Below are 25,527 nucleotides of genomic sequence, written 5' to 3' on the forward strand. Positions count from 1 at the left end.
TGGTTATTGTGGATTCCAGTGGGGTTTCTTTCACGGCATTCCAGTTTAGAGGAGCAGCCTACCAGTGGTGGCGGGCATATGGTTGGATAGTTCGGCTGAGGCAGCTTCACTTACTTGGACTCAATTTTCAGATATGTTCTTAAGGGAGTATGTTCCTCAAAGTCTTAGAGATGCATGGCGTGCAAAGTTTGAGCAGCTGCGCTAGGGTTCTATGACCGTGTCAGAATATGCGGTCCGATTCAGTGATTTGGCTAGGCATGCACCAGCCTTAGTTACTACTATTCGAGAGCGGGTTCGCAGATTTATTAAGGGTCTCCACCCTAGTATCAGATACAGTATAGCCCAATAGCTAGAGATGGACATCACATACCAACAGGTGGTGTCAATTGCTAGGAGATTGGAAGGTATGCAGACTCGGGAGAGCTAAGAGACCCCGAGATTCTGGCACATATAATAATTCTCGTGCCTCAGTTGCAGCCCATCATGGTAGAGGTTATGTGAGCCGTCCTATTCATTCAGCACTTCCAGCTTCCAGTGGTATTCTGGCTACTCCCAGACCTCATGTTCCATATTATGCACCACCAGTGTCTACTGTACCTCCTGTACGGGGTGCTTCCAGCGGACAATCTACTCGATCAGGCCCGAGCTAGTCTCAGCAGCCACGTCCTCCGAGGGCTTGTTTTGAGTGTGGTGACACTCGTCATATTATGAGAGATTGCCCCAGATTTAGGAGGGGTGCACCTCCACAGATTTCTCAGGCCCCACCCATTCCACAGGGCCCTCAGGCTTCTCAGGCCATGATTATTGCACCAGTTGCCACTCCACCTACACAACCAGCTAGAGGTGGAGGTCGGACAGGTAGAGGTCGCCCTAGAGGGGGAGGCCAGGCCAGATATTATGCCCTTCCTGCTAGGACAGACGCCGTTGCAACCGATTCTGTTATCACAGGTATTATTCCGGTCTATCATAGAGATACATCAGTCTTATTTGATCCAGGCTCCACTTATTCTTATGTGTCATCTTATTTTGCCCCGTATTTGGGCATATCACGTGATTCCTTGAGTTCTTCTGTTTATGTATCTACACTCGTGGGTGAATCAATTATTGTGGACCGCGTGTATCGGTCGTGTTTAATTGTTATCAGCGATTTTGAGACCAGAGATGATTTATTATTGCTCAGTATGGTGGATTTCGATATTATTTTGGGCATGGACTGGTTGTCGCCCTATCACGCTATTCTTGATTGTTACGCCAAGATGGTGATATTGGCTATGCCAGGTCCACCGCGGCTAGAGTGGAGAGGTACTTCGGATCATGTTCCTAGCAGGGTTGTTTCATTTCTTAAAGCTCAACGAATGGTTGAGAAGGGGTGTGATGCGTATCTAGCCTATGTGAGAGATGTTAGTATTGATACTCCTATTATGGAGTCAGTTCCTATAGTAATGGATTTTCCCGATGTATTTCCAGCAGATCTTCCGGGTATGCCACCCGATAGGGATATTGACCTTGGCATTGATTTATTACCGGGTACTCGGCCCATTTCTATTCCACCATATCGTATGGCCCCAATAGAGTTGAAAGAATTAAAAGAACAATTACGGGAGTTGCTTGTTAAGGGTTTCATTCGGCCCAGTGTATCTCCTTGGGGTGCTCTTATCTTATTTGTGAAGAAGAAGGATGGTTCTATGCGGATGTGTATTGATTACCGCCAACTGAACAAGGTTACTGTGAAGAACAGGTATACATTGCCACGTATTGATGATCTATTTGATCATCTTCAGGGTGACAGAGTATTCTCTAAGATCGACTTACGTTCAGGCTATCATCAGTTGAAGATTCGGGAGCCAGATATCCCGAAGACTGCTTTTAGGACTCGGTACGGTCATTACGAGTTCCTTGTGATGTCTTTTGGGTTGACCAACGCCCCAGTAGCATTTATGCACTTAATGAATAGTGTATTTTAGCCCTATCTTGCTTCTTTCATCATTGTGTTTATTGATGACATTCTGGTGTATTCCCGGAGTCGGGAAGATCATGAACAACACCTGAGGACTGTACTTCAGATTTTGAGAGAAAAGAAGATATATGCAAAATTTTCAAAGTGTGAATTCTGGCTTGATTTAGTGGGAGTTTTGGGTCATATAGTTTCGTGCGAGGGAATCAAGGTAGATCCGAAGAAGATTGAAGCAGTGCAGAGTTGGTCCAGACCTTCCTCAGTTACAGAAATCCGGAGTTTCCTTGGTTTGGCAGGGTATTATCGCCGATTTGTAAAGGGTTTCTCTTCTATTGCTGCATCTATGACCAAATTGACCCAGAAGGGTTCTCCGTTCAGGTGGACCCAAGAATGTGAGGAGAGCTTCCAAAAGCTCAAGACAACTTTGACTACAGCCCCAGTATTGGTATTACCTACAGGTTCAGGGTCTTATACTGTGTATTGTGATGCATCGTGTATTGGTCTCGGTGCAGTGTTGATGCAAGACGGTAGGGTGATTGCCTACGCATCCAGTCAGTTAAAGGTGCATGAGAAGAATTATCCTATACACGACATTAAGTTAGCGGCTATTGTTCATGCCTTGAAGATTTGGCGGCATTATTTGTATGGTATCCATTGTGAGGTCTACACTGATCACTAGAGTCTACAACATCTGTTTAAACAAAAGGATCTTAATTTGTGGCAGCGGAGATGGTTGGAGTGGCTTAAGGATTATGATATCACCATTCTCTATCATCCCGAGAAGGCCAATGTAGTGGCTGATGCCTTGAGTCATAAGGCGGAGAGTTTGGGCAGCTTAGCATATTTACCGGTAGCAGAGAGGCCTTTAGCCTTGGATGTTCAGGCCTTAGCCAACCAGTTTGTCAGGATGGATATTTCCGAGCCTAGCCGAGTTTTGGCTTGCGTGGTTTCTCGGTCTTCTCTTTATGATCGTATCAGGGAACGTCAGTATGATGACCCCCATTTGCTTGTCTTAAGATACAGTTCAGCACGGTGATGCCAAGGAAGTCACTATTAGAGATGACGGTGTACTATGGATGCAGGGCAGGCTATGTGTACCCAATGTAGATGGCTTGCGTGAGTTGATTCTCGAGGAGGCTCACAGTTCGCGGTACTCTATTCATCCGGGTGCTGCAAAGATGTATCAGGACTTGAGACAACACTATTGGTGGAGGCGGATGAAGAAAGACATAGTGGAGTATGTAGCTCGGTGTCTAAATTGTCAACAAGTGAAATATGAGCATCAACGACTGGGTGGATTGCTTCAGAAGTTAGAGATTCCAGAATGGAAATGGGAGAGGATCACTATGGATTTCGTTGTTGGGCTCCCACGGACTCAGAGGAAGTTCGATGCAGCTTGGGTGATTGTGGATAGATTGACCAAGTCAGCTCATTTTATTCCTGTGATGACTACCTACTCTTCCGAGCAGTTGGCTCGAATCTATATTCGCGAGATTGTCAGACTTCACGGCGTACCAACATCTATCATCTTTGACCGGGGTACACAGTTTACATCATGGTTCTGGAGGGCAGTACAGCGTGAGTTGGGTACTCGGGTAGAGTTGAGTACATTATTTCACCATCGGATGGACGGGCAGTCCGAACGCACTATTCAGATACTGGAGGATATGCTTCGTGCGTGTGTGATAGATTTTGGGGGTGCTTGGGATCAGTTCTTACAACTTGCGGAGTTTTCTTATAACAACAGTTACCAGTCAAGCATTCATATGGCTCCGTATGAGGCCTTGTATGGTAGGCGGTGCCGGTCTCCAGTAAGTTGGTTCGAACTGGGCGAGGCTAGACTATTGAGTACAGACTTAGTTCAGGACGCCTTGGAAAAGGTTAAGTTGATTTAGGATTGACTTCGTACAACCCAATCTAGACAGAAGGGTGTGATGAGGTTCGGGAAGAAGGGCAAGTTGAGCCCTAGGTATATTGGACCTTTTGAGATTCTTGAGAGAGTTGGAAAGGTGGTTTATAGACTTGCACTACCACCTAGTCTTTCTGCGGTTCATCCGGTATTCCATGTTTCTATGCTTAGGAAATATCACGACAATCCGTCTCATGTGTTAGACTTCAGTGCGGTTCAGTTGGACAAGGATCTATCTTATGTTGAAGAACCAGTGGCTATTTTAGATAGGCAGGTTCGAAAGCTAAGGTCAAAGAACATTGCTTCCGTGAAGATTCGGTGGAGGGGTCATCCGGTCTAGGAGGCGACTTTGGAGACCGAGCATGATATGCGCAGCCGTTATCCACACTTATTCACCAACTCAGGTACTTTTTCTAACTCCGTTCGAGGACGAACGTTTGTTTTAGAGGTGGAGAATGTGATGACCCAAAATGTCATATTTAAATTTAATAATTAATTCTGTGTTCTAAGATCTCGAAAAGCACTATTTATCATTACTCGACTTGCGTGCGCAGTCCGTAAAATTTTTCAGAAAGTTTTTATGTGAAAAAAATGGATTAAAATGTGAATTAGAGCTTTAAAACTCAACTGAGTTGACTTTGGTCAACATTTTGAGCAAACAGACTCAGATCGGTGTTTTGACAGTTTTGGTAGGTCCGTATCGTGATTTAGAACTTGGGCGTATGCCCGGAATCAAATTCCGAGGTCCCTAGCCCGAGATATAGAATTTTGATGAAACATTTAAAAGTTTAAGTTCAAATAATGATTGGATGTCAAATTATGTGCAAACAACCCCGGAATAGAATTTTGATGATTCCAACAGCTCCGTATGATGATTTTGAACTTCGGAGCGTGATCGGAATTTTATTTGGAAGTCCGTAGTGAAATTAGGCTTGAAACGGCTAAAATAGGAATTTAAAGTTTGGAAGTTTGACCGGGGAGTTGACTTTTTGATATCGGGGTCGAAATCCAGTTCTGAATATTTTCACAGCTCCGTTATGTCATTTATGACTTGTGTGCAAAATTTGATATCAATTGGACTTGATTTGATAGGTTTTGACATTGAATGTAGAAGTTGGAAATTTTAAGTTTCATTAAGCTTGAATTGGAGCATAATTCGTGGTTTTAGTGTCGTTTTATGTGATTTGAGATTTCAAATAAGTTCGTATGATATTTTAGGACTTGTTCGTATATTTGGTTGAAGTCCCGAAGGCCTCGGGTGAGTTTCAGATGATTAACGGATCAAAAATGGGACTTAAATAGCTGCTGCAAAATTTCTTCTGCTGTGCAATGGAGCCCAAAAATCGAAGGCCAAAAATCGAGCCGAGGATTGAAGGCAGGCTCGAGATCCATGATCGAAGGCAGGCTCGAGAGCCATGATCGAAGGCAAGGCTCGAGGGCCATGATCGAAGGCAAGCTCGAAGGCCAGTGATCGAAGGCCACTGATCGAAGGCCCAAGATCGAGGGCTATGACCAAGGCCAGTGATCGAAGGCCATAAGGATCGAAGCCATGATAGATAGCCAGGATCGATGGCTGTGATCGTGCCCCAGGGTCGAGGGCCATGATCGGACTCCCATGATCGAGGTCCAGGATCAGACTCCACGATCGAGGTCAGCCTGGACAGATCTGTAAGTTGTAAAAATAGGGGGGCTTCATCCCATTCGCCATTTTTAACAACTTGGAGCTTGAGCAGAGGCAATTTTTGATATATTTTCAAGGAAAAACATTGGGGTAAGTGTTCTTAACTCAATCTTGGTTTGATTACCCGAATCCATCACTATTTTTAACATTTAATTGGGGATTTAAGTTGGAAAAATTTGAAAGCCCTCTTGGATAGATTTGAGGATTTGAGGGTCAAATCGTTATTGGAATTTAATGTACTCATACTACGCTAACTGGGTACGCTAACTCGGTCAAACCGAGGTTAAGCTTGGCACTTACTGGGTACCGCTGTGGTATACTCATACTACGCTTCTACACATCTTTTTGTGCAGATCCAGGTACTCCTTACCAGCCCCGACATCAGTGAGTTAGCTGTACACGGAGACTTTGAGGTATATCTGCCAGCGTCCGCAGACTCCGTACTCCCCTTCTATCATTATTATGTTGCTTCCATATTTTATTTAGACCTTGATATATATAGAGATATTGAGGATAAAATTCGTAGAAGCTTGTGACTTATTTCTACCGGGTTTTGGGAGTTGTAAATATTTGAATTGTAGTTTATTTATTTCAGATATTTATGATTTATTCCGCATCGATAGGCTTACCTAGTCTTAGAGACTAGGTGCCATCACGACCTCCTATGGAGGTAATTTGGGGTCGTGACAATATATATACATATATATGTGTGTGTATGTGTGTGTGTGTGTGTATGTATATACATACAAAAATAATTAAATATTAAATTGTACTTATAATTTGGATCTTGGCTAAAACCGACCTACCTGACGGCCTTAGTAAATTAAATATATATTGAGTTTTAATGTTGGAGCGATCGAGTCTAAGTATCGGCACCCAATACGCTATAAGACATTTAAAAACAAAATGTATAGTGTTATAAGATGCAGTGCTATATTAAAACTTAAGTTGTAGCAACAACAACATATACTTGGTCAAATCACACGATTGGAGAATATATATATATATATATATATATATATATATATATATATATATATATATATATATATATATGTGTGTGTGTGTGTGTGTGTGTGTGTGTGTATGAATATATACATACATACACAATTAATTATATATTATATAGTACCTATAATTAATTTATATCTTGGCTAAAACCAACCGACTTCGGTCAGTTTTTAAATTAAATAATTTCTTTTTTAAATCTAAAATTAAATTATCGACCGACTTCGGTCGATATTTAAATTATATATATTTTTTAATTTAACATTAAATTACTGACTGACTTTGGTCAGAATGATCGTGGTCAAGTTTATGATTATGAAATTTTTAGAGGTCTTTAGACTCTTATTATAATATTTTAGCGTGTGACCCTTTTTCATTGATTTTTCTTTATCTAAAATACAAAATTATTGTCACGACCCAAAATCTAACCGTCGTGATGGCGCATATCGTGGAACTAGGCAAGCCACAACTCAACATCTCAACACAGAAGAAAATAAAATCTTTGAACATGAAGACGAAAGCAATTTAATAATTTAGTAAAAACATTTTTGAAAATAGAAATATCCAAAATACGATACAATCCATCCCAAAAACGGGGTGTCACAGAGTACATGAGCGTCTAAATCAGAATACAATCCACTATAGTGTCTAGAGAAATAAACTGAAAATACAACTAGTGATAAAGAAGGAGAGTCAAGGCCTGCGAACGCCTTACAGCTACCTTGGTAGTCTCCGAACTCTGAAGCCGCAATCAACAACCGCCGCCGTGACCAAAAACGCCTACATCTGCACACGAGGAGCAAGGAGTAACGTGAGTACATCCAACTCAGTAAGTAACAAGTCCAAACTTTGGATTGAAAGATAGTGACGAACTCAACCGGTAAAGATAAAATAGAAATAACTGAACAAAAACGTGGGTATGCTTTCAAAGTACATAGGCAACTCAAAATAGTAAAGTGAAGCATATACGAACAGTGTAAAGAATATAACTCTGCTACCTCTAGATGCCAATACACATGCTGTATGTGATGCACCATACTGCCAGCCTCATGTGCTCACACTCTCGAATGCTCAACCACTCGGTACTGTATATGGCCCATACGACCCAGGGAAGATCCATCCTGGAACATATACATCACTGACTATAAGTTACCCGGTACCGAGGAAGGCCAATCCAGCCCTGTGGAGAAGATCCATCTTCCGGTATCAAGTACTACAGACAAGATCCATGTCCAGGGAAGATCCATCCCTCAATAATATCAACCGCGCTTACTGGGGGTATGTACAGACTCCGGATGGGCTCCTACAACCCAGGCGCTATCCTAAAATCAGTATAACCACTGCGGCGTGCAGCCCAATCCCATAACTGTCACTCATAATCAGGCTCTCAGCCTCACTCAGTCATCCATCTCTCAAGTCTCACTCACGGGGTCACAATATCATGAAAACTAGCCCGAAACAATAATATGATGTATCAATAAATAACAACTGAGATGGAGATATGATATGAAATGCATGAACATGATTGAGTACATAATATCAGTGAAATCAGTGAGATGACAACAAGAAACAACCACTAGGGGTCCCAACAGTACCGGCCTAAAGCCCAAACATGACATCTAGCATGATTGACAGCTCAATTACTTTATCACAAGATGAAAATATGGATATCAACAAAATAGAGTCACTATACAGTGCCATGCAATCAACCATGCCACAATTCTCATGGTGCACGCTCGAACGCCCGTCACTTGGCATGTGCGTCACCTCAATACCAATCGTATAGCACAGAGTTTGGGGTTTCGAACCCTCAGAACCAAGTTTGAAAGCGTTACTTACCTCAAACCGAGCAAATCCTACTCCGTAATTCCTTTGCCCCTCGAATCAGTCTCCAAATGCCCCGAATATAGCCACAAGCAGTACAGTATAATTAATATAGGCTAAAGGAATCAATTCCACAAGAAAAATACGAAATTATAAGCCAAAAATCCAAAATCGACTCGAATCCGGGCCCCGGGCCCACGTCTCAAAATCCGACAAAAGTCACAAAACTCGAAAGCCCATTCACTCACGAGCCTAACCATACCAAAATTACTCAAATCCGATAACAAAATCCCATTCAAAACCTCAAAATTTTAACTCAAGAGTTCTTCCTCTTTTTCCCCAATTTCTCACCCCAAATCACAAATTAGATGATACAATTAAAGATGAAATCATGGGATTTAACCAAAACCAAGTAGGAATCGCTTACCCCAATCAACTCCCCAAATATCCCTTCAAGAATCGCCCAATTCCGTGTTCTCTAGCTCAAAATATGAAAAATGGGTTCAAACACTCGTTTTTGAAATTAATATTGTCTGCCAAGATTTCCTTAACCGCGAACGCGGCTGTCCTCTCGCGTTTGCGTAGGCCAACTCAAACTGCCTCCCAGTTTACTCTTCGCGAACACGATCAACTTTTCGCGAACGCGAAGCTTTACAAGCTCAACTCATCGCGAACGCGGCCCATACCTCGTGAACGCGTAGACCAAAGACCTGGGGTCCCCAGCTGCCTCACTTCTCTTCCCGAGCATGACACCACTCACGCGTTCGTGATGCACACGCAGACCACACCTTCGCGTTCGCGTCCATTTCTTCGCGAACGTGAAGAACAAAATATTTCTAGCTCACATTAACCCTTTGCGAACGTGAGGCTCCTCTCGCGAACGAGTAAGAGGAAACCAGAAAATATACACAAGTAGATATCAGCCATCAACCAAAGTCCAAAAATGATCCGTTAATCACCCGAAACTCATCCGAGGCCCCCGGGACCTCAACCAAACATACCATCAAGTCCCAAAACACTATACGAACTTAGTCGAATCCTCAAACCTCCTCAAATAAAATCAAAAATACGAATCACTCTCCAATCCAAACTTAATGAACTTCGAAATTTCCAAATTCTACAAACGATGCTGAATCATACCAAACCACGTCCGATTGACCTCACATTTTGCACACAAGTCATATTAAACATTAAGGACCTACTCCAACTTCCGGAATCGGAATCCGACCCCGATATCAAAAAGTCAATCCCCCGGTCAAACTTCCCAAAAATTCGACTTTCGCAATTTCATGCCTAAATCAGCTACAGACCTCAAATTAACAGTCCGGACATGCTCTTAAGTCCAAAATCACCCAACGGATCTAACAGAACCGACGAAACTCCATTCAGGAGTCGTCTTCACACCATTCCGACTACGGTCAAAATCCTAAGGCCTAAGCTTCCGTTTTAGTGACTAAGTGTACCAAAACACTCCGAAACCAAAACAAGACCTCCCGACAAGTCACAAAAGTAGAAATAGATACGGGAAATGTAGTAAATAGAGGATCGAGGCTAATACGCTCAAAACGACCGGCCGGGTCATTACATCCTCCCCCACTTAAATATACGTTCGTCCCCGAACGTGCCAAAAGTTGTTTCCAAGCCACCAAATCACTATTCTATCTTACCACGCACGTACCCGGGGGTGATCCCACGTCACCCTATCCCATATAGGTCTGATAACACCACATAACTGAAATTTCTTAATTCTACCTAGCCCACAAGCCTTAGAATCCAATTCCCAACATCCGAAATTTTGTATAAGGCCAGAATCCCGCAACCTACACATTGTATAAGTCTGAACAAGCTGTACCAAAAGCCGTAACCATAATTCAAATTCTCAAAACTTCAAATACCACATAGCTCAAATGCTTGAAGCAATAATTTCTAATCACTGTAGCTGCTCGAAACAACCCCATGACGGTAATAAACCTCATATCAAACAAGACTCTATTATAAAAACTTCATGCACCACCGATGATGAAAGAAACACGCAGAGACTCGTAACCATTCACCAGATCTACCAGTCGTGGAGCTCTCTCTCCTTCGACAAGAACCATAACAAATTCCTAAGCCGACTTTCGATATTATCCTTCCAAATATGCCACAATCAAATTTGATAGCACCCATCCTAGATCCGATGACTTCATCTTATCAAATACCAGCTACTCTACTGACATGCCATACCAATACTATCTAAAGCCACAACCCGTGCAATCCGTGCACTAATAAGCAACCTTCCAAATGTACTCAATCATGAAAATGACTCAAATAAGAGAATCGTCCCGTAAGCCCGACGGGTACCACCCCAACGCAATGCTAAGAACCCATCACACACCGTAGAACCATAACACACGAATCTAACATAAGGATCATATCTCATCATAACTCTGCTGCAATACGCGACCTCATGCAAACACCAATCCACATGAAATACCTCAGCCACCATACTCAAAATCAATAACCACGCGCAATCCGACATCAAGTACTTGAAGTGCATTACCATAACCATGGAGAAGCAAATGACACAATGCCACGCAAACCCGAAAGAACATAACCAATGCGCAACCACTCATGTATCACCCAAATACCCATCTCGCGCAAATTTTTGCTATAAGGCCCCAATAGAACTGCACCATGGGTGCATACAACCAACGAATCACAACCCCTCATAGCATAGAAGAGTAACTCACCGAACATATCAAAGCACGAATAAGCTCAACAATAACCGAATGGCACATCCCTTAATAATAGCAGTATGGAGCCAACTAATCCGACTCGGTGTAGAATACACATCCTAATTGGGCCTACCAATGGACCCCCAAATCAACTCCGGGCACCCACATATGGATAAATAACCCTCCGAAAGCCCAAAATGACTGAATCATAACACATACTATCTTCTAGCTTGCTTTGACCATGACTTTACAGTCCACAACCATGGAAACAACCTGCTCTTAAGAACTCCTGTCTCCAAATCCATATAACATACGAATCCCATATCTGATCCCAACTCCACCGCTAGAATGTCTAACACATCTCTCATACATGATCATCCACGAGGAATACTCCTAAAATTCCTCCGTGACATATAGAAAAAGTGAATATCAGCAGTCGATCAACCAGAAGAGTATCGCAATACCAATGAACATCCGTAAATCAAAACACAATGCCCCTTTCAACCGCGCACCCCTCTCAGGGATTATCGAGCAACTATAACATTCATCTAAATATACAACACTGACCATTCTATCCAGAATTCGTGAACTTACCTTCAAGAATGAACTGTCACCTTGTACACGTAAATCTTAATCCTGCACAACACACCACATCTATCATGCCATTACCATATTGGCGTAGCCTACTACCCAGTTGTCCTATTTACTTTGAGTTTCTTCTAAATTATCCTCAATTTGATACTTCTCCTTGTCAGAACTCCACGATTCTTACCCAAAGCTCACTACAAGACACCCTAACATAATACCACACCACCATAAGGCCCGTAAGCCATTGTACTCTTCTTAAGTACCTCCATAAATACCTCAACTGTAATGCTCACTTTGAAAATACCTTATGCAAATTTATAATTATTCTTCTTACCTTTCTTATACTAAAATGTAGAATCAATAATCATACAGAATTACTGCAAATCCCGACACCATTAAATGTATTTTCATATTCTAAATTGCACCGCCTAAATGGGCTGAAAGACACGTGCCTCATTAGCACAACAACGCTCGAAGGGGTAACCCTGCCTTAACACCATCGATTAAATTCACACTCCGTGCGCACTACATCCTTCAAAATAACAATTTAATCATTTCATGATTTTTCATAAAGTGCGATATAACCCGCATTCAAGAAATTTTCTTACTCAAGTCATCCCCGATATCAACCTCTGCAAGTCATAACCAATCAACAAGTATGCCTCAGCCCAAAAACTAATATCGTACAAAATCGTGCAATTAAATCATAGATAACAGACTCCCTCACTTGGCTCAAAGCCATAAAACAAAACATCTGATAACTCACCATACTCAAGATAACATCTAAATTGACCATACTAAGCAATAAGAGATCTACTCTAGTCTCCAGACTCCCAATTGTCACCACACATGACCGATATACATGGTCCACAATGACAGTATCGCCCACTGGCGTAGAAACATGAACAGATAAAACTAGAGACTCGCGCGGCATATCCAGATAATGAGCGAAATGCGAGGACACATATGAATAAGTGGGACCAGGGTCAAATAATACAGAGGCATCTCTATGGCAAACTAAGACAATACCTGCAATCACAGCATCCGAAGCAATGACATCTGGTCTGGCAGGGAGTGCGTAGAAACGGGCTTGACCGCCACCTGATCGACCTCCCCCTCTAAGGCGACCCCTAGCTGACTGAGCTCTACCTCGATCTGGCTGGGCGGGTGGTGAAGTAACTGGTGCCGAAGTCGAAAGCTGACTCCTCTGCGGAGATTAATCTCCCGAAAGGCGGGGACAATTCCTATTGATATGACCCATGGCCAGATGATGCACCACGGTGAACTGGGCGAGTCGTCTGAGCATGTATGAAAGGACGACCCCTACCGTGGTGGAACTGATCCCCTAGAAGGAACACCGCTGAATCCAACCTGTCCACGAGGCCTATTGGCCTCCCTCTCAACCCGCTCCTAGCTGCGAACCATCTTAATCTGACGAGCAATATCGACAACCTCATCAAATGTAGCACCAGACACTCTCTCTCTAGTCATAAGCAATCGCAGCTGAAAAGTGAGGCTATCTATGAACCTCCGATCCTTTCCCTGTCTGTGGGAACCAACCAGATAGCATGATGGGCCAACTCTGAAAAACTCATCTCATACTGCGTCACCGACATATCACCCTGACGAAGCTGCTCGAACTGCCTGCGCAGCTTCTCTCTGCGGGGCTGAGGCACGAACTTCTCCAGAAAGAGAATGGAGAACTGCTACCAGGTAAGGGGTTCTGCTCCGACTGGCCTACGCCTCTCGTAAGTCTCCCACTAACTGAAATCAGCCCTAGAGAACTGAAAGGTAGTGAACGAGACCCCACTGGTCTCTAGAATACCGGTTGTACGGAGTATCCTCTGACACCTTTCCAAGAAGCCCTGCGCATCCTCTCCCTATGCACCACTGAAAGATGGAGGCCGGAGCCTCCCAAACCTCTCCAATCTATGCTGCTCATCCTCGGGCATAGCAGGAACCACCTAGTCCTGAGCAGCTGCAACCGGCTGGGCTGGTGGTGCCCCCGGTGTCTACAGTCCCTGTACCACATGCTCTGGTGTGCGAGCGGTGGGAGTCTGAGTGCTTCCCCCGGCCTGAGAAGTGGCTACTGCGGCCGAAACACAGTTCGCCTGAGCAAGACTGGTGCACATGGTTAGAATATGAGCTAAGGCCTCCTGACGGCCTGGAATCACAATGGCCACTGGTGGTGCTTGAGCTGGTCCCACAGGCTCATCTACAACTGGAGCGTGCTCCTGAACTGGGGCAATGGGTGGATCTGCAGGCGCTACCCTAGCTGCGGTGCGAGCTGCACCTCTGCCCCTACTGCTGCCTCTACCACGACCTCGGCCTCTTGCGGGCATGATTGGTGGTACTGGTGGTTGTCCATCCTGCCCCGTAGTACGCGTCCTCACCATGTGTGAGAGAATTAGAACAATAGAAATTTGGTTACCAGAATCAAAAGATTCGCCCGACAAGAATTCAAGATTGTGAAGTTTCCTAATGGTTCGACAGCCTCTCGAAGATACGTACAGATATCTCCGTACTGATATGCAAGACTCTACTAAACCTGCTCATAACTCGTGAGACCTATGTAACCTAGGCTCTAATACCAACTTGTCACGATCCAAAATCTAACCGTTGTGATGACGCCTATCGTGGAACTAGGCAAGCCACAACTCAACATCTCAACACAGAAGAAACAAAAAAATCTTTGAACATGAAAACGGAAGAAATTTAATAATTTAGGAAATATATTTTTGAAAACAGAGATATCCAAAATACGATACAATCCATCCCAAAATCGGGATGTCGCAAAGTACATGAGTGTCTATATCAGAGTAAAGTCCACTACAGTGTCTAGAAAAATAAACTGAAAATACAACTAGTGATAAAGAAGGAGAGTCAAGGCCTGCGAACGCCATGCAGCTACGTTGGTAGTCTCTGAACTTTGGAGCTGCAATCAGCAACCACCGTCGTGACCAAAAATGCCTGGATCTGCACATGAGGTGCAGGGAGTAATGTGAGTACATCCAAATCAGTAAGTAACAAGTCCAAACTTTGGACTGAAAGGTAGTGACGAACTCAACCGGTACAAATAAAACAGAAATAACTGAATAGAAACGTAGGCATGCTTTCAAATTAAAACAGTAAAATGAAGCAGATCCGAATAGTGTAAAGCATCTAACTCTGCTATCTCTACATGCTGTATGTGATGCACCATTTTGTCAGCCTCATGTGCTCACACTCTCGATTGCTCAACCACTCGGTATTGTATATGGCCCATACTGTCCAGGGAAGATCCATCCCGGAACATATACATCACTGACTATAAGTCACCCAGTACCGATGAAGGCCAATCCAGCCCTGTGGAGAAGATCCATCTCCAGGTATCAAGTACTTCGGACAAGATCCATGTCCAGGGAAGATCCATCCCTCAATAATATCAACCGCGCTCACTGGGGGTGTAAGCAGACTCCGGAGGGGCTCCTACAGGCCAAGCGCTATCATAAAATTAGTGTAACCGCTGCGGCGTGCAGCCCGATCCCATAACTATCACTCATAATCAGGCTCTCAGCCTCACTCAGTCATCCATCTCTCAAGTCTCACTCACGAGGTCACAATATCATGAAAACTAGCCCGAAATAATAATATGATGTATCAATAAATAACAACTGAGATGGAGATATGATATGAAATGCATGAACATGATTGAGTACATAATATCAGTGAAATCAGTGAGATGACAACAAGAAACAACCACTAGGGGTCCCAACAGTACCGGCCTAAAGCCCAAACATGACATCTAGCATGATTGACAGCTCAATTACTTTATCACAAGATGAAAATATGGATATCAACAAAATAGAGTCACTATACAGTGCCATGCAATCAACCATGCCACAATTCTCATGGTGCACGCTCGAACGCCCGTCACTTGGCATGTGCGTCACCTCAATACCAATCGTATAGCACAGAGTTTGGGGTTTCGAACCCTCAGAACCAAGTTTGAAAGCGTTACTTACCTCAAACCGAGCAAATCCTACTCCGTAATTCCTTTGCCCCTCGAATCAGTCTCCAAATGCCCCGAATATAGCCACAAGCAGTACAGTATAATTAATATAGGCTAAAGGAATCAATTCCACAAGAAAAACACGAAATTATAAGCCAAAAATCCAAAATCGACTCGAATCCGGGCCCCGGGCCCACGTCTCAAAATCCGACAAAAGTCACAAAACTCGAAAGCCCATTCACTCACGAGCCTAACCATACCAAAATTACTCAAATCCGATAACAAAATCCCATTCAAAACCTCAAAATTTTAACTCAAGAGTTCTTCCTCTTTTTCCCCAATTTCTCACCCCAAATCACAAATTAGATGATACAATTAAAGATGAAATCATGGGATTTAACCAAAACCAAGTAGGAATCGCTTACCCCAATCAACTCCCCAAATATCCCTTCAAGAATCGCCCAATTCCGTGTTCTCTAGCTCAAAATATGAAAAATGGGTTCAAACACTCGTTTTTGAAATTAATATTGTCTGCCAAGATTTCCTTAACCGCGAACGCGACCGTCCTCTCGCGTTTGCGTAGGCCAACTCAAACAGCCTCCCAGTTTACTCTTTGGAAACGCGATCAACTCTTTGCGAATGCGAAGTTTACAAGCTCAGCTCTTCGCGAACGCGGCCCACTCCTCGCAAACGCGTAGACCCAATACCTGGGGTCCCCAGCTGCCTCACTTCTCTTCGCGAACGAGACACCACTCACGCGTTCGTGATGCACACCCAGACCACACCTATGCGTTCGCGTCCTCTTCTTCGCGAACACGAAGAACAAAATCTTCCTAGCTCACATTAACCCTCCGCGAATACGAGGCTCCTCTCGCGAACGGGTAAGAGGAAACTAGAAAATATACACCAGTAGATATCAGCCATCAACCAAAGTCCAAAAATGATTCGTTAACCACCCGAAACTCACCCGAGGCCCCCGGGACCTCAAACAAATATACCATCAAGTCCCAAAATACTATACGAACTTAGTCGAATCCTCAAACCACCTCAAATAAAATCAAAAATACGAATCACTCTCCAATCCAAACTTAATGAACTTCGAAATTTCCAAATTCTACAAATGATGTCGAATCATACCAAACCACGTCCGATTGACCTCAAACTTTGCACACAAGTCATATTCAACATTACGGACCTACTACAACTTCCGAAATCAGAATCCGACCCCGGTATCAAAAAGTCAATCCCCCGGTCAAACTTCCCAAAAATTTGACTTTCGCCATTTCAATCCTAAATCAGTTACAGACCTCAAATTCACAGTCCGGACACACTCCTGAGTACAAAATCACCCAATGGAGCTAACAGAACCAAAAAAACACCATTTTGGAGTTGTCTTCACACCATTCCGACTACGGTCAAAATCCTAAGACTTAAGCTTCCGTTTTAGGGACTAAGTGTCCCAAAACACTCCGAAACCAAAACAAGACCTCCCGGCAAGTCACATAAGTAGAAAAATATACGGGGAATACAGTAAATAGGGGATCGGGGCTAATACGCTCAAAATAACCGACCGGGTCCTTACAATTATCCAACAATCATTAGGTGTTATTAGCCGCAGAAGGAGTGCAACTCATACATATTAAGCTAGTTCTCAATCTAATAATAAGTGTAACGATACAATCTAAGCTAATTGAATTTATTTAGGGATATATATGAACTTTTAAATTACTTCTTTTAATTAAATTCTAAAAAAACTTATCTAGGGATATATGTGAACTTTCAAATTACTTCTTATAATTGAATTTTAAAAGAACTCATTTAGGGATATATGTGGACTTTCAAATTAATATAACATGCAATTTATTTGTTCTCTGTGTAGATGAAATATCATAGTTGGATGTACAATAGGAATTATCCTAATCGTCGGTTTTTGTGGGAGGAATTTATAGAAGGGGTTAATGAATTTATTATCCATGCAATGTCACTTGAACCATTTCAAATCGGAGGGATGATTATGTGTCCTTGTGTGAAGTGCAAGTATTTGCGTTTTTATGGATCGAAGGATATTAAGACTCATCTTTATAAAAAAGGGTTTATGGATAATTATTTTGTGTGGACTAGTCATGGAGAGGTTGATGGTAGTGATGGTGTATTTCATAACATAGTTGTTGGTGAAAGTAGTAGGTCGGTGAGGAATAACGTTCGATATCCTAGATACCATGAAATAGTTGTGGATGCTTTTGGGATGCACTTCGAGTCTGAATCCCATGAAAGTGTTGAACAAGCTCCTAACGAAGAGGCAAAACATATTTATGAACAGTTAGAGGCTGCTAGTCGTCCACTAAGTAAAAGGAGTATGCACTCTCAGTTGTCTGTTACAGTTAGATTATTAAGTATCAAATCAGATACCAATATTTCTCAAGCGGGAATGGATTCTTTCATTGGCCTTATGAGTGAACTAGTTGACCCAACTTTCAACATACCTGCAGATTTCTATAAGGCTAAAAGATTGGTTTCTAAGTTAGGACTATGAGAATCGATTGTTGTGAAGATGGTTACATGTTGTATTATAAGGGTGCTGTAGATTTAGAAAGTTGTAAATTTTGTTAAAAACCTCGTTTTGAGCGGGTTTCTAATGGGAAGAAGGTTGCTGTAAAGTTGATGCATTATTTACCTCTTATTCCTAGATTAAAGAGGTTGTATACATCGATGAGTTCTGCTCCTCATATGATATGGAACTATGAAAATAGAAGGCCGCCTAGTGTTATGTGTCATCCTTCAAATGGGGAAGCTTGGAAGCATTTTGATAGGATGTATCCAGATTATGCTATTGAACCGAGGAATGTTCGGTTGGGCTTGTGTGCTGATGGTTTCATGCTATTTTCTATTTCTGCAACACCATATTCATGCTGGCCAGTCTTTATTACGCCGTATAATATTTCGCCTAAAATGTGTATGACTAGTCCATATATATATTTTTAAATTGGGTTATTCCCGGTCCCCGCAATCCAAAGAGTTTGATTGATTTATATTTGTAACCTCTGATTGATGAGCTAAAGCAGTTGTGGCTAGATGTTGGTGGTGGTCCTAAAAGGGGTATAGCATACGGCCTTCCAGAGAGATCATTGCAGCGCTACATGGATGGATTGCAAGGTATAGGGGCTTCCGTCCAAGGCGAGGCAATTGATAGGTCGACTATCTCGTCTATAGAGAAGAAGATCGCAAAGCTGACAGCGGAGCTTAAAGAGATAAAGGCTAGAGAACAAAAAAGAGATAGACAATTCCATACCCTTCAAGTTCATCTAGAAAAGAGGGACCAACAATTTAATCTATTTCAAGGTCAGCTGGCCAATCTTCTTGCTAGTGGTGCTTTCCCCATTCCCCGGTCTCGTGAGCCTTTCCCAGATGCTAATCCTTCTCGTTATGATCCATCGAACCATGCCGACGATGAAGCTTCTAGTAGTAAAGATGGAGGTGATGACTCATTGAATGGTGTGTATTGCTAAACAAAGTATTGAACCTGTGAATATTTAGTTGGAATAATTTTGAATGATGATGGTATTGTTGATATTATTTTGTTATTGAACATTTGTATTGTTGTTGTTGTAGTTGGCGTTGTTGTTGTGGTTGTTATTAGCATTGTTGTTGTTGTTGGTGGTTAATTATTGTTGTTGTTGGTTAATTGTGGTTGAATGGCAGCAATGTAATGCTGCCATTATAAGATGGTTATGGTTGTAATTGGCAGGTGGTGTAGCTTAAAAGCAGGCATATGCTGTCAGGTTTTTACACAGAAAACCGACCGATTTCGGTCGGAATTCTCATATTAAAACCCATAAATTTATCTTTTCCGACCGACTTCGGTCAGTCTGCTCATAACATGTGAGACCTAAGTGAACCTAGTGCTCTGATACCATGTTGTCACGACCCAAACTCTACCAATGTGTATGCCAAGACCTGGTGTCACAAGTGTATAAGCATCTAGTAGATTATACAAAACCTCAAATGTTGTTTGAAATAAAAATAGACAATATTAAAATACAAAGAGAGACACTCGTAGCTGCAGAATGGATCAGAGAAACAGCTCACCACTAAGTCCCTGGATAACGTAGGTGTAAGACGATAGGTCCCCCACTAGTACTTGCCTCAGTTCCTGCACAAAAAGTGCAGCAAGTGTAGTATGAGTACGTAAATAACGTGTACCCAGTAAGTATCAAGCCTAATGTCGAAGTGGTAGAGACGAGATGGCCAACTTTGTCAATCACTATGGGGCAATAATAATAATTTAAATACAACTAGGATATTTAAATCAACATGATTTACAAAATTTACAATAATTTATTTAATCAACGGAAATAATCAAAATTCTTCAAATGCAACAATAGTGCTCTAATACCATGTTGTCACAACCAAAACTCTACCAATGTGTGTGCCAAGACCTGGTGTCACAAGTATATGAGCATCTAGTAGATTATACAAAACCTCAAATGTTGTCTGAAATAAAAATAGACAATATTAAAATACAAAGAGAGACACTCGTAGCTGCAGAACGGATTAGAGAAACAGCTCACCACTAAGTCCCTGGATAACGTGAGTGTAAGACGATAGGTCCCCCACTAGTACTTGCCTCAGTTCCTGCACAAAAAGTGCAGCAAGTGTAGTATGAGTACGTAAACAACGTGTACCCAGTAAGTATCAAGCCTAATCTCGAAGTGGTAGAGATGAGATGGCCGATTTTGTCACTCACTATGGGGCAATAATAATAATTTAAATACAACTAAGATATTTAAATCAGCATGATTTACAGAATTTACAATAATTTATTTAATCAACAAAAATAATCAAAATTCTTCAAATGCTACAATTCTTAATATATTAATCAAATTCCTTCAATTCGAATAATTTCCAATTTATCAATTAAATATCATTTTAAGGAATAACAATTAATTCTATAACAAGAAAAAATAATAATTCATTATATTCCAAGGATTTTCCAATTTATTAATTAGCTTCGCAAGCTGAAATAAGCTATTAAAGTATCGTGTAATTATTATTATTATTAAGCACGAATTCTGCCGAGTACGTACGGCCCGATCCAGAGTATCGTGTACACTGTCGAGGGACGTGCGGCGTGATCCATAGATGCATCTATCCTGCCGAGACGTTCGGCCCGCTCCATAAGATAGGAGGACATTTTCTTATGTACATCCGGAAGGAGAGTATATTTATTATGAGATAAATTCAGGAGGAAGAATAATTATTTTTAACAATTAATTAATTTAAACAGATAATCAAACATATAAATTTTTCCATCCTTTAACATTTTGATCTAACAATTCACAATATATATATATATATATCAAATAATATTAATTAAGCAAGAAATACAATTTACACAAGTAATTAATGTTTTGAGTCCTAAACTATCCGGACTTTAGCATTAATAGTAGCGACGCACGGACTCTCGTCACCTTGTGCGTACGTAGCCCCTCAATTATCAATAATTATTCAATTTAATCCTTATGGGGTAATTTCCCTCTCACAAGATTATACAAGAGACTTATCTCGTCTCAAAGTTCACTTTTCGATTATCGCGTCGCGTAAAAATTCTCGATTCAACGCCGAAAAATCCAAAACTATTCAAAGGTTATATAAAATAATTAATATATGTTCAATAATTCGAAATTCATCTATTAATAAATTACCCTATCCAAAATGGTAAAATTCCTAAAATTCACCTCGGGCCCACGTGCCCAGATACTGGAAATTTTCGGATGGCAACGTTACCCATAATCTCAAGAACTCAAATATATAATTTCTACCCAATTCTATAACTATTTTCATGGTTAAAATCTCATTTTTTTAAAAAACAAATCTAGGTTTTTCACCTAAACATTTGATTTCAAAGATTTACTATCTGCTTATAATCTATGTATTTAACTCAAAGGGTATAGAGTTAACTTACTTCCAAGTTGTTAGTTGAAAACTCCTCACAAAGAACTCCAAAATCGCCCAAGTATTGAAGAAAATGGGCAAAAATGGTGAGTTCCCGTTCTTTTAAGCTTTCTGCCAAACAGGTCTTTCGCACCAGCGGAAGTTGGAATGCACCTGCGGCTCCGCACCTGCGAAAAAATCCTCGCAGGTGCGAGTTTCACTTGCCTGGCCAATTCCCGCATTTGCGCACAAAGCTTCGCACCTGCGCGTTCGCAGGTGCGCAAATCGTCCGCATCTGCGGTGGATTGCCCCTTCCCTTTTCCTCTTCTGCGCTCTAAATCTCACATATGCGAGTGTCGCGCCTGCGAGTTTCTGTCGCATCTGCGAATGTCGCACCTGCGACTGACCAAGAGCAGGTGCGATTCTGACAGTAGCTGGGATCTTTAGTTTTGGCTCCCAACTTCCAACTTGGTCCGAGCCTCGTCCGATTGACACTCGGGGTCCCCGGGACCCTGCCCGAACATACCAACAGGTTTTAAATCATAAAACGAACTTGCTTGAACTCACGAAATGTGTAAAACAACATCAAATCTAGCTGCGACTGACCAAGCGCAGGTGCGATTCTGACAGTAGCTGCGAGCTTCAGTTTTGGCTCCCAACTTCGAACTTGGTCCGAGCCTCGTCCGATTGTCACTCGGGGTCACCGGGACCCCGCCCAAACATACCAACAGGTTTGAAATCATAAAACGGACTTGCTCAAACTCACGGAATGTGTTAAACAACGTCAAATCTAAGAATCATACCCCAAACCAAATTGAATCAAACGTAAGAACTTCAAGTTCTTCAATTTACTTCCAATACGCCGAAACGTACTTAAACTACCCGGAATGACACGAAAGTTTGCGTGCAAGTCTTAAATCACTATACGGAACTATTCCCAAACTCAGAATTCCAAACGGACTTCAATTTCTCAAAAACCTACTCCAAACCAAATTTAAGAACTTTAAACCTTCAAATAGTTAATTTTCACTATTAAGCGCCAAAACGCTCCCGGGTTATCCAAAACCCGATAGGAACATACGCCCAAGTCCGCAATCATCATACGAACCTATTGGAACTGTCAAATTCCGATTCTAGGGTCATTTTCTCTAAATGTTGACCGAAGTCAAACTTGTCCATTTAAAGCTAACTTAAGGAACCAAGTGTTCCGATTTCAACCCAAACGCTTCCAAACCTCGAACCAACAATCCCTGCAAGTCATTAATTAATAAAAGCATGTTCGGGGAGTTTTATTTTAGGGAACGGGGTTCTAAAAGTTAAAATGACCGGTTGGGTCATTACAATAATTAATTCATGATTTAAAATAATTTATGATTTCCAGATAAATGTGCAAACAATCAATTTGATGACGTATAGGTACTCGTCACCTCGCCTATACGTTGTTACACATGAAATTCACGTAAGAATAATTCAAGGATTCTATTCCCTCAAGTCAATGTTAGCCACGACACTTACCTCGCTTCGCAACCAAATTCAAGATTCCAATAAACCTTTTCCTCACGAATTGATGTCCGAAAGCTTCAAATTTAGTCACAAACAATTCAATATTCTCAACACAAATCGTAGGAATTAATTCCATATGAAATTACTAATTTTCCGGATTAAAATTTGAAATTCATTTAAAAAATTGACAGTGGGACCTACGTCTCGTAATCCGTTCCGATACGAGTTCAACCATACAAAAGTTATCGAATTCTGACATCGGATTGGCTTTCAAATTTTAAATTTTTGTTTTTTGAAGATTTAATAAAAATCTGATTTTTCTTCCATAAATTCACGGATTCATGATGTAAATGAGTATGAAATCATGAAATATAACTAATTTCGGATAAAGAATACTTACCCAACTCAAACTCGTGAAAAATACCTCTGAAATAGCCCAAAACCGAGGTCTAAAACTCTAAATATGAACAAAAAAGTTGGATTCTGGACATATATATTCTGTCCAGGCAAGTCGCATCTGTCTCAAAATTTTCAAGCCAACAATTGTGGTACTAGCTTTTAGTCAATTGATCATAACTTTCTGTACAATTGTCCAAACGATTAATGGTTTATATTTCTTAAAACTAGAATCAAATGTCTACAACTTTCATGTTTTGATAATTTCCAGATTCCTTATAGATTGCGAGATATAAGTTTCCAAAGTCAGCCATGTGCATCAGAAATTTCTGGCGATGTACAGTGTCAGGCAAACAAAAACTGCATTACCAGCCTTCGGTCAATCGATCATAACTTTCTGTAAAAATATCCAAATGATGAATGGTTTATCTTTCTGGAAACTAGAATCAAATAGATACAACTTTCATGTTTGGATAATTTCTAGATTCCTTATAGATTGAGAGATATAAGCTTCTAAAGTCAGCTCTGCGCATCAGAAATTTCGCACAGTGCTGTCAAAAACCAGCAGTTAAAATGACCTAAAAATGGTCCGAAACCACTCGGAAACTCACCCGAGCCCCTCGGGACCCCGTCCGAACATACCAACAAGTCTCAAAATATATTATGGACCTACTCGAGGTCTCAAATCACACATAACAACGGCGAATCTACAAATCGCACGTTGATTCAGACTTATGAGTTTATGAAATTCGCGCTGAAACAAGTCAACTCAATTCTGATGAACTCAAATTTTACATGCAAGTCATAAATGACATATTGGAGCTGTTCCGATTTCCATAATCGAATTTCGGTCCCCAAATCAACAAAGTCAACTCCCGGTCAAACTATCCAAAAATCTTCTATTTTTCAACTTTTGCCAAAATGCGCTGAATTGTCCTACGGACTTCCAAATCCAAATCCGAACATGCGTCTAAGTTTGAAATCACCATACGAAGCTATTGGAATTATCAAAATTCCATTTCGGAGTCGTTTGCTCAAAAGTCAAATCTCCGGTCAAACTTTAAAAATTCAAGCTTTATAAAATCAAACCTTTTATTTTTTTTCAAAAACTAATGGAAAACGTACCTACGTACCTCGGAATAACTTCAAATTTTGTACATAAGTCAAAAGTATTGTTACTAAGCTGATCGAACTCTCGAAATCTAAATCGGGACCCGGTATCAACAAAAACCCAATTATGACCAAATTTAGGAATTCTTAAACCTTTAAATTTTTAGTTTCCATTAAATGCCGATAATTTGAGCTAGGGACCTTCGAATTCGATTTTTGGCATACGCCTAAGTCCCAAATCACGATACGGACCTACAGGAATTGTCAAAATACTGATACGGGTCCGTTGGCTCAAAACGTTGACTGAAGTCAACTTAGTTTAGTTTTAAAGTTCTATTTTATATTTTAATCAATTTTTCATATAAAAAATTTTCGGACTGTGCACGCAAGTCGAGGAATGTTGAATAGTGCTTTTCGAGGTCTCAGAACATAGAAATGAATATTTAAAATTAAAGATGACATATTGGGTCATCACATTCTCCACCTCTAAAACAAACGTTCGTCCTCGAATGGAGTTAGAAAAATACCTAAGCTGGTGAAAAGGTGGGGATATCTACTCTGCATGTCCGGCTTGAACTCCCAGGTAGTTGTCTCAATTAGCTAACCTCTCCATTGCACCCAAAACTGAGGAATAACTTTTAGACCTCAACTGTCGGACCTGCCGGCCTAGGATAACTACTGGCTCCTCGTAAGTCAAATCCTTGTCCAATTGGACTGAGCTGAAATCTATCACATGGGACGGATCACCATGATATTTCCGGAGCATAGATACATGGAACACCAGATGAACTGCTGATAAACTAGGTGGTCGTGAAAGCTTGTACGCTACTTCACTCACCCTTTCAAGAATTTCAAAGGGTCCGATATACCTAGGGCTTAAGCTGCCCTTCTTTCCAAATCTCATTACACCTTTCA

General features: G+C 41.4%; 1 pseudogene; it reads left to right on the plus strand.

Annotated features, from left to right (window-relative positions):
* Positions 1-355: 355 nt before the first annotated feature.
* Positions 356-19,178, plus strand: LOC138897245 (uncharacterized; annotated as a pseudogene).
* Positions 19,179-25,527: the final 6,349 nt, after the last annotated feature.

This window comes from Nicotiana tomentosiformis, chromosome 1 (assembly GCF_000390325.3).
Source record: "Nicotiana tomentosiformis chromosome 1, ASM39032v3, whole genome shotgun sequence".
In the NCBI taxonomy this organism is placed as follows: Eukaryota; Viridiplantae; Streptophyta; class Magnoliopsida; order Solanales; family Solanaceae; genus Nicotiana; species Nicotiana tomentosiformis.